At 48.0% G+C, this 10,641-nt stretch overlaps 1 long non-coding RNA gene across 2 annotated transcripts in view; it reads right to left on the reverse strand.

Annotated features, from left to right (window-relative positions):
* LOC114087649 (uncharacterized) overlaps window positions 1-10,417 on the reverse strand; it is a 33,147-nt gene extending 22,730 nt beyond the window's left edge. Inside the window, exons 1-4 of one of the 2 annotated variants that reach the window (XR_011708299.1) lie at window positions 10,332-10,417; window positions 9,747-9,967; window positions 2,523-4,859; window positions 1,380-1,564 (exon numbers count right to left, since the gene is read on the reverse strand). This is a non-coding gene — a long non-coding RNA (uncharacterized lncRNA). Of the gene's footprint in view, window positions 1-1,379; window positions 4,860-9,746; window positions 9,968-10,331 lie in introns of both variants that reach the window. The other variant, XR_003581873.2, reaches the window with a different exon arrangement.
* Between the last annotated feature and the right edge of the window lie 224 nt (window positions 10,418-10,641).

A 10,641-nucleotide genomic window follows, 5' to 3' on the forward strand; every position in this document is an offset into this window, starting at 1 on the left:
TGTGCTATGTACATAAGAGCCCTCTGCTGTTCAGAGTGGTTTGTCCATTAACTCAGATTTTTCCACTGAACAAAATAAAAGTATTGAATCAGTACTTAGCTGGTATGCTTTCCTGATGTCTGGGTAGAGTGGCATTTAAACTGGGCCTGAAAAGATCTAGATACTCAAAAGGAAGGATTTAGGTTGTTTTAGTCAGCCTTTTTGCTTCTGTGACCAAAAAACCTGACAAGAACAATTTTAGAGAAGGAAAAGTTTATGTGGGGGGCTCATGGTTTCTGAGGTCTCAATCTATAGATGGCCAGCTCCATCACTGGGTGCCAGAGGTGAGGTAAATACCATGATGGAAGGGGGTGGTGGAGGAAAGCAGCTCAGGACACGGCACCAGGAAGGAGAGAGAGACAGAGAGACTCCTCTCACCACAGACAAAATATATGTCCCAAAGGCACGTCTCTCCATGACCCACTTCCTCCAGCCACACCCCACCTGCCTACAGTCACCACCCAGTCCATCTCTGTCTGTGGATTAATGCACTGATTAGGTCTAGGCTCTCATAACCCAATCATTTCCCCTCTAAACTTCCTTGCATTGTCTCACACATGAGCTTTTGGGGTGGGGGGACATCTCATATCTAAACCATGACATAGGGAGAACCTCGGTGACGTAGAGATTGCAGAAAGAAGTGACAAAAGGTGTGCCAGGTAGAAGGGACCATTAAAACCAAGAGCCTCGTAGACTCCAGGGCTGGAACGAGAGCTGGAGGGGGCCCGGCAAGGTTGGCTGAAGGCCCTAGCACCAGCCAAACCTGGCCTTCAGTGGGCTGGCTGGGAGGACCCCAGGGGACTCATTAACTGGACAATAGCAGAGATGATGAGACCTGAGCTTTGAGGATGATCCAGGAGGCTTGCAGAGCCCCACTGAGGGGAGGGAGGGGCAGGAGGAAGGAAAGACATCTAGGGTCCTCTTGCAACCACCCACAGAAAACAGCAGGTTCTCAGCTGGTGCTGATGTCGTGGAAAAGAAAACAGGACAGTGTTGAGAAGAAGGAAGGAAGAAGGGAGATGGCTGGGAGAATAGAGGAACTGCACACAGAAGCCTCGAAAAAATCCATTTCTCAACAACACTAATGCCTCTTTCCTCACTCCTAGGCCTGGCTGGCTTACCACCTAGGCTCAGGAGCATTGTGAACCCATTAGGGGACATTTACAACTGTCTGAGAGCATCTGTGGTTGGTAAAACGGCTTAGGGTGGTTCCTGGCATCTATGAGGAAGGAACCAGGGATGGCAAACACCCTGAAGTATTTAAGGAAGTCCCATTCCATGCAGAATTGAGTGCAAACACCGTACAGGCTTGTACTTTCTCTACAGTGACAAAGACCCACCATTGAGGGGCACTGCCATGATCTGCCCCTATAATCCCAGCTTCTGCAATGTTCTCTGAGCCTGTCCTTGTCTCAGTCTTGGGTCTTGCATCAGTATTCTTCAAGGTCTTGGTTCTGTCTTAGTTTTACAGCACTTGTGTTAGTTCATTATCTGTTACTATAACAAAATACCTGAGACAATCAACCTATAAAGAGAGAAGGTTTATTTTAGCTCACAGTTTCAGAGGTTTTAGTCCATGATTAGTTGGCCCCATTGCTTTTTGGGCCTGTGGCAAGGATCATCATGGCAGGAGTACATGGTGGAGCAAATCTGCTTACCTCATGGTTGAGGTATAAAACAAAGAAGAAGAGACTGGGGTCCTGCAACTCCTCAAAGGGCACACTCCCATGACCTAAAATCTCTCAATAGGCACCACCTCCTCAAGTATCTGCCACCTCCCAAAGCCACCCCCCTGGGAAACAAACTCAAAGCCACCACCCCAGGGAACAAACCTTTAACACATAGATCTTTGGAGGATATTTAAGATTCAAATTACAACACCCGCCTTTCCTAAGGATCAGAGTCCTGTTCCACAGGCTTCCCTGAGACTGCTGCTGGACTACCCAACCTTTGGGCACAGAGACATCTGCCCCTGATTTCCAGTAGCCATTCTTTGCATGCCCACTGGATGTGCCGACCCTTAGACCCTTCCTTAGCATTTGCCAGGGACCTGCCTCATCCTGGCCATTGGTCTGGTTCTAGGTCCCAGACACTTCCAGTCTGCCCCACTCTGTAACAGTCACTGAGAAGAACAAGATTCATGTCAAGGAGTGCAAATATGTTCCACATACCAGCCAACATTTCCTCTGGAATGACAATCCACCACCCATCGGAACACTTCAAGAGGGGATGACTACAGCTTCCCCCAAACCCCCTTCCTTTCAAACTTCCCTGCAGCTTTTCTTGACTTAGGACTTTCAGGGAAACATGGTGAGTTTGTGGGACACAGCTGACTTGCATACATCACGTTTCCTGGTCACACAATCACTTCCCTACCTCATTCCTCAAACTCTTCCTAAAAATCAGCAGAATGTGGTAGACAGACTCAGCTCCCAAGGACACTAATGCCCTTACCCTCAGAACCTGTGGATATGTTCCCTTACCTGGCAAAGAGACTTCGCAGAAGGGGTTACAATCAAGGATGTTGGGGCAGGGAGGTGATCCTGGATTATCCAGATGAGCCCAATTTAATCCCATGTGTCCTTAAGAGACATGGAAGTCAGGATGCTGAAGGTGGAGAAAGGAGCAAGAGCTGAGGTCTCCAGAGGCTGGAGAGAGGAAGAATCTGTTCTGCATCTTCCTCACAGAGGGAGTTCAGCTCCGTGAGGCCCACATCAGACTTCCAACCTCCAAGACCGTCAGATAATGAGCTGGGGCTGGTTTAAGCCATGGCATTTGTGATAATTTGTTATAGCAGCAATAGAGCATTAACGCAGGAGGAAGAATAGAGAGATGAATTACATTTTGGGTTATATTAATGGCTTATAGTTACATGGCATTAATTTGGTATAAATGGGGAAACCTTAGAGGGTTTAAAGGAATGAGATTGAAAAAGGAAGATGCTCCCTTCACTTTAACTACCCAAGAGAGGGATCAAGTGGAACATATTTCACCAACCCTCAAAATTGTTTTCCACAAACGTGTGCACAACGCCATCTTCTCCTGAGCTCCTTAGACAAGAGCACAGTGGGTTCTCAGAGGCAGACAAGGCAGTAGACAGGCAAGTTCTCTGAGTCCACAGAGGCTGAAGTTAAATTCACCTGCTGGGGTGCTGATGCATTTTGGTCTTAGGCAACACAGCCTGTTGGAGGGTTTGCGGGTGGGGAGATTGAGCCCCAAGTCTCTAAAGGTCTTTCTCCCCTGCTTCAGGCAGAAGTTCTAAACCTCTGTCCTTCACGTGGGTGAGAAACAGCACCTCTTGCAAAGTTGGATGTGCCCAGGGACCCCCGAACACAAGGCTTTGAAGGCCCAAGTTCCTGTGCCAATACTTTTGTAGTCTTAGAGCTCTCAAATTACCTGCTCCTTTCTCCATGTTTTAGGAACTTACCAAGAACCATATTCACACCTGGGGATGAAAGGAGGCATAAGGAGCCCAGGATTTCGTCCCTGCCCACAAGGAATTTAACATCTCATTGAGGAATAGAGACCAGCTCACAAAACTTTCTTCCCATTTCCCAGAGACATCCTTAAACCAAACTGGGCATATATAAACCAGAGCCAGGTTGCTTGACACAACTAGAAAGGTTGTAGGATTGGGGAAGAGAATGGTAACGCTCTGAGAGTGAGTGTTACGATTCAGAGTTTGCCCCACTTATTTGACCCTTGTTTAAGTAGAAGTTCGTGGTCGCGATACTCTGTACCCAAGAAGCACACACGGTAAGGCCTGGTGGGAAGGTCGTGAAGTGGTGAGAGGAAAGGCACCAGCAGACAGAGGGAAAGCCAGAGGACGACCCGTCCGGCATTCGCACTCTCCCATCAGACCATACAGGCGCAGGCACTGCCTCTGCCCCTAGCAGCCGCACGAACTTGACCTGTTCAGTTCACCTCTCTGGGCCTCAGTGTCCGCACACATAAAATACGAATGATGGTAGTTAGTTCCTGTCTTGCAGAGTTGTTATTGGAATTAAATATGGTGGGATAACATAAGGCACTCAGGACAGTCCCTGACACAATGCAAGGTTAGTGTGGCTGATGTTAGGAGTCTGGAGGGGACAGAATGCGAAGGGCCTTTAAGTTAGGCAGGAAAGTGTGGTGCTCTGGGAAAGGGTCGAGTCTCACAGAAGTGGTTTAATTTGTGTATTTTTCCAATACTAATTAATTCATACAAAATCAAGAACAAATGTATATACGTATGTCTGCATATATAGATATTCCTACACACTACATATATAGGCACATTATGTGTGTGTGTGTGTGTGTGTGTGTGTGCGCGCGCACGCTGTTAGATGCAAAAGTTAAAGAATAATAACAGAACTAATCCTAAGGGACCAACGACTCAGTTCAAGAAATCAAACATCACCCAAGCAGCAGAAGCTCATGCAGATCCCTCCCTGGCCTCTGGCCCTCCCTCCCTGTCCAAGGAGACCACTCCTTCTGTTTGGGCATTTAGCCCTCCCTCCTTTATTTCAGTAGTTTCACTCCAAGTTTCACTCCATTCGTATGCTCCCTGGAGGTACTCTTAGTTTGTGGATTTCTGAGCATTATATGGATGGCGTCCCACTGTGCTTGTTTCTCTGAGACTTTCTTTTTTTATTGAACTTCAGGTGCTGAAGATACCTATAGTGAGGTGTTGACCCCAGTTCATTCATCTTCAGGGCTCCTCAGCCCTGCAGTCTGCACTGCGATCACATCCCACACTTCTTCATCCACTTGCTAACCAAAAAGGGCTGGGGATGTATCTCAGTGGTCCAGTGCCCTAGTCCAATCCCTGGTGCCAAAAACTAAAAAAAAAAAAAAAAAAAAAAATGAGTTCAATTCCAGAAAGAAAGAAAGAAAAGAGCCAGGTGCAGTGACAGTGGCTCATGCCTGTAATCCCTGCAGCTTGGGAGGCTGAGGCAGGAGAATCGCAAGTTCAAAGACAGCCTCAGCAACTCAGCGAGGCCCTAAGCAACTTAGTGAGACCCTGTCTCTAAACAAAATATTTTTTTTTTAAAAAAAGGAAGTCTGGGATGTCTCAGTGTAGTGGTTAAGCACCCTCGGATTCAATTCCAGGTAACAAAAAAAAAAAAAAAAATTGGCTGGGGACATAGCTCAGTTGGTAGAGTGTTTGCCTCATATGCACAAGGCCCTGGATTCAATCCTCAACACCAAAAAAAAAAAAAAAAAAAGGAATGAAAAGAAGCCTCCAAGGGAGTTATGTGTGTGGCCTGGTACCTGCACAGGGGCTTCCAGGTGGCAGTGTGCTCCAGCTGTCCTAGATGCTCACAAGCTGTTTCTGAAATGATTGGATTAACTTGTTGCCCGCCCTGCCCCCTGCCCCCTCTATATGAACATTCCCTTTCTTCATATCTTTCACCTTGAATCTGCTTGGCCATAGCCGAGGGGAGAAGCCCCTTGCCAGGTTAACATGGATACCAGAGCAGAGGCCATCATCAGGGACCTTCCTAGAGAGGCCCCTAGATCTAGCAGGGAGCATGCTTCTGGGGGGAAAGAACCCCTGCGTTATGAGTTGGTTTACACCAACCCCGCTCACAGTGCTTAGAAGGCACCTAAGAGTCAATGACTTGGGAATTGCAACATGTTCCCTTGATTTGGTGGAAAGGAGCTAGCTCTGGGAAAGGTACCACACACTTCAAACCCAATTCCCCTTGTCTGTAAATTGGGCGTCATTATCTGCCCTGGTAGAATTGTTATGTGGCATAGCAGGTAATGAACGGAAATGGGCCCTTGGCACCTATAAAACTAGACATAAATGTTGAGCTGCTTATGAGCAAGAACAGGTGACAACCTGTTCTTCACATCAGGCTGGAGGCAGGTCTGAACACAACCAGCCCGTATGGTGCTTCCTGCTGACAGCTTGAAACTAAGTTTGAAATGGTTTGTTTTGTATCAGCAGGACTTTCCCCAAACCGTTGGCTTCCTTTACCTCCTACACAAGTCAACAAAACGGCCCCCGGGGAGAAGGGCAGAAAGGGCAGACAGGTTTCCTGAGAGGCCACATCTCCCCCTCAGACCTGGCCATCCCCCTGCACCAAGGACATGGCCTCATCCTCATCCGCCCTCAGGTCTATATCAGATCTTCTCCCTCCTGGAGTACCAACCGCTCTGAGAAACGTGGACCCCCAGCAGGAACTGATTTCAGGAATTGCTATAATATCCCCCTTTAGTGAGGAAAAGAAATGTGTTCGTGAACAACCCTTGTAAATCCGTGGGAATCCAAGTGCAGAGGTGGATGTTCTGACAAGGTCTATCTTGGATGCTTTTAGAGAACGTCTTTAATTTGTAGACAACAGCAGAGCTCACATGAGAACCCAGAGCTGTGACTTCAGGAAGCTCTGTCCCCAGCCAGCTCAAGCCACTATAACAAAGTCCCAAAGGCTGGCCATGAAACAATAGAAACTTGTTCCTCACAGTTCCAGAGGCTGGAAGTCCAAGATCAGGGTGCCAATATGTTCTAGTTCTAGTGACGACTCTTCCAAGTCACAGCCAACCACTCACGATAGGCCCTCGTGGTGGAAAGAGGAAGAAGGATGAGAGAACTCTGTGGGGTCCCTTTTATAAGGGTGCAAATCTCATTCATGGGGTTTCCACTTTTAGGACCTGTAACCTCCAAAAGGCCACTACCTCCTAATACCATCACGTTGGGGATTAGAATTTGGCAGGGTGGGATGGAGCCCGTGGGGTGAGGGGACACATCCAGTCCATAACACCCTCCCACCCACGGGCACAAGGAGAGCTGGGCCAGCAGGTGCTCTGCAGCAGTGTTCCCATGCCTCCAAACACCAGGAATGACCAAAACATCCGTCAGTCCTCAGTCCATAACCAGGGAACGCTTCCACGGAGCAGCCATCACCAGCACAGGTGATGGTACAGCTGGGACCTCCCAGCAGAAGAGGCAGCAATGGGCAGGGTTCTCAGGGGAAGGGCAAATGGCAGCTTCACATTTGAGGGCCACCATGGCTGTGGCTGTCACCTTAGCTCAGAGGGAATGTTCAGCTTAACCCGGGTCAGGGACAAGTCTCCCCTCCAGCCACCATGCCGCACACGTGGAGCGTGGAGTCAAGGTTCACACAGTTGTCCTGCATGGTTGAGTGTCCATGCCTGGCTGGCGAACTCTGCTCCCCTTCACTGCCCCTCTCAGCCCACAGACCTTCTGGCCTCCCCCTCCTGCTGGGCACCCTCTCCCCAGCACCCAGGTGTGCCTCTCCTGTGCATCAGAGACTGTCTCTGGGAGAAGCATCCATTCCTATCCATGGACTCTGAGATTCTGACCCATTCCTGTGTGATCTGGGGCAGCCTCAGCAGAGGGAAAGCAAGGTACATGGGAAGCCATCTGCCTCTCTGCTTTGAGAGGTAAGCTGGGTCCCCAGGGTGGAGCTATTGGAAGGTGGTGGGAGCTTTCAGAGGTGGGGCCTAATGAGGAGGCCTCAGATGATGGGAACAGGTCCTCAAAGGTGATTGTGGGACCCTGGCCCCTTCCTCTTTCTCTAGCTTCCTAGCAATGAGGAGATTGATTTTGCTCTGCCCTATGCTCTCACCATGATGTGCTATCTCATCACAAGCCCAGAGCAACAGAAACAAAATAAACCTCTTCTCTTTATAAGTTAATTATCACATGCATTTTGTTATAGTCATAGAATGATGACTAACACATGGAAAGATGACTTATGCACAAGAGATACATTCTAAGATCCCCAGCAGGTGCCTGAGACTGTAGCTATTACCAAATCCTATATATACTGTATCTTTTCTTGTGTATACACATCTATGATAAAGTTTAGTTATAAATTAGATACAGTAAAGGATTAATAGCAATAACTAAAAATAAAATAGAACAATTGTAACATATATTGTAATAAAATTGCCAGCATTACTACTTTTGCACTTTGGGACAATTATTAAGCAAAATAAGGATTACTTGAATATAATAAGCACTGTGATACCCGGACAGTTGATATAATAACTGAGACAGCTATCGACTAACAGGTGAGTAGCACATACAGTGTGGATATGCTGGTGTACATCTGCAGTGAGTGGGAGAGAGAAAAGAGGGATAGGGCTGCTGTTGGTGATGACATGCTTCCTGGTGTTCAGAAAAGAATGAACCAAGGCTGGGGGTGCAGGTCAATGGTAGAGCATTTGCTCAGCATGCATGATCCCCATCACCACAAGAAAAGGGGGGTGAGGCATGGAGGGAGGGATAGGATGAGTCACTGAGTTACTTTGAAATAATTATTGATCATCTAGATGGTCTGATTTTTGAAGTCCACACATATTTTAGCTAATGGATGAGGATCATACCTTTCTAAGTTTTTCAGAAATAAGTGAAAAACTGGCGTTCTGCTTAAGATTTCACGAGTCTGACATGTCCTTTCTACTGGTCCATGGTGTCCTCCCCTTCCCTGGGACACACCTCCACCAGTCCTAACACTGCTGGACTGGGGAAGAGCCCAGCAGCTACTGCTTGGCCTCCTCATTAGGCCTTCTTCTGTTGTCCAGAACCAAGCCAGCAAGGCCCCGGCACAACCTGTTGGCGCTGGGCGCTCTCCAGCAGGGATTAGGCTGGTCTCCTCCACAGCATCTTTGCTGGAGAAAAGATTGGGTCCTGCACCTCTGCCCCTCACCTCCCTTTCCTTCTCAATGCATCTATCCAACCAAAAATTCTCTGTGAAATTGTGGGAAAAGTAGAACTTTGAGATGTGGGGGAACAAGAGTCCAAGGAGAGTCCCAGGAGCCAGGAGCAGTTCCCAGAGTTTACAGTCCCAACACGTCTGACATCACTTTGGCTCCCATCTCTTCGTTCCTTCACCCCTCCACTCATTCATCCCACACTGTGTCAGTCAAGATGCGCACGGCACACCATGCAGAACGAAGCACCGCCCCTCGTCCTTGAGGAGCTCACATACCCGTGGAGGAGACAGACTTCAAACAGTCCCATTCACAACAGAAGGTCCAGAGGCTGGAAGCACTACAGGGAAAATAATTCGGACAAGGGAGGAAGAAAGCCTGGAGTGTGGCTGGCCCCATCATAGAAGACCTCTGAGAGGGCAAAATGGCAGCAGAGGCTTGAACAAAGGGAAGGGTGTTTCCAAGGCAGAACCCAGCACCTGCTATGAACTCCAAGAGACTGGAGATGTTACTTAGGAGACACAAGCCCCTGGGTTTGATCCAAGGCATGGCAGAAAAAAAAAAAAAATCTAAGAACATCAGTGTTTCTGGTCCATGGGTGCAAGGAAAAGAGTTAAAGAAAATAAGAAGAAATAGCAAAGCTTGGACCATGGAATCCTTGTGGAGCAAGAACTCCAGATTCTTTTGTTTTTAAATGAGATGGCAATCCATTGAAGAGTTTTGAGCAGAAGAATGGCAAGGCCTGACTTTTCTTTTAAACCTGGTATCAGCCGGGCATGGTGGCCCACACCTCTAATCCCAGCAACTCGGGAAGCTGAGGCAGTAGGATCCTGAGTTCAAAGCCAGCCTCAGCAATGGTGAGGTGCTAAGCAACTCAGTGAGACCCTGTCTCTAAATAAAATACAAAAAAAAAGGACTGCGGATGTGGCTCAGTGGTTGATTGCCCCTGAGTTCAGTCCCTAGTACCCCCTCCCCAACAAAAAAAAAATCCCTAATGTGAGCCCATCCACACCCAGTCGGCTGACTGCTCTTTTCAGTACCTGAGTCACAGACCTCTGGGGCAGGCCCTTCTCCCAGTCCTCTTCCTGGAGCCCAATCTTCTTTCCATCTCGCCCAGCTGTTGGCCCCATTTTTCTAGGGTGTCCACTCACCCCTCCTGCCTGCAGAGCCGCCAGCTCCACGATGTACTTCCTCATTTCTTCAGCCTCCCATCTGTCAACTGCAACCAGCCAACAGCTCAAAACGCATATTTGCATCTCACCTGCACCCGTAGAATGAAAAGGAGGGGACGGCTGTCATAAACAAACAATTGTAGGTTAAGAAGTGTTAAAGCAAAGAGAAGGAAAGAATCATCCAGACCTAACTCAATATAGATTCCACCGCGGGCCGCGATGCTGAGATGCACACACTGACAGCAGGTGTTCAGTTGTGCTTAACGCAATGACCCAAGACTCTTTGTGAACAACTTTAGTTTGCTTTGTACTTTGGTGCTAGGGATCAAACCTAGGCCCTTGCTCTTTGCAGTCATTTTCAAGTCTCGCAATGAGAGGGTCCTTATGAAAAGAGCCCTCTACATTGCTTTGAAGAAATGAGGACCTGGGAAGCAGGCAGGGGAAGTAGCTCACCAAGTTCTCATGGCTGCTAAGTACCACGGCCAGGGCTCCATCCCCAGGACTCCCATCAAGGCCTTTTCCAGCATCCCCACATTCCCTCTCAGCAAAGGCATATAAAAAGCTTGGCAATAATAAAATAAGTTTGTACAATACTTCTACCTAATGCAAATTAAAAAGCTGATTTGAGGAACAGAAACTTGGTGCATGTTGGCCCACCTACAAATAACACCAGAGAGAAAGTTGAATACTTAAAATAGACAATATCGCATGAGATGGCTCTCGTGAGACATTCAAGCATCATTTCTCCTCTGAAAATTTTGAG

This window comes from Marmota flaviventris, chromosome 8 (assembly GCF_047511675.1).
Source record: "Marmota flaviventris isolate mMarFla1 chromosome 8, mMarFla1.hap1, whole genome shotgun sequence".
Classification (NCBI taxonomy): domain Eukaryota; kingdom Metazoa; phylum Chordata; class Mammalia; order Rodentia; family Sciuridae; genus Marmota; species Marmota flaviventris.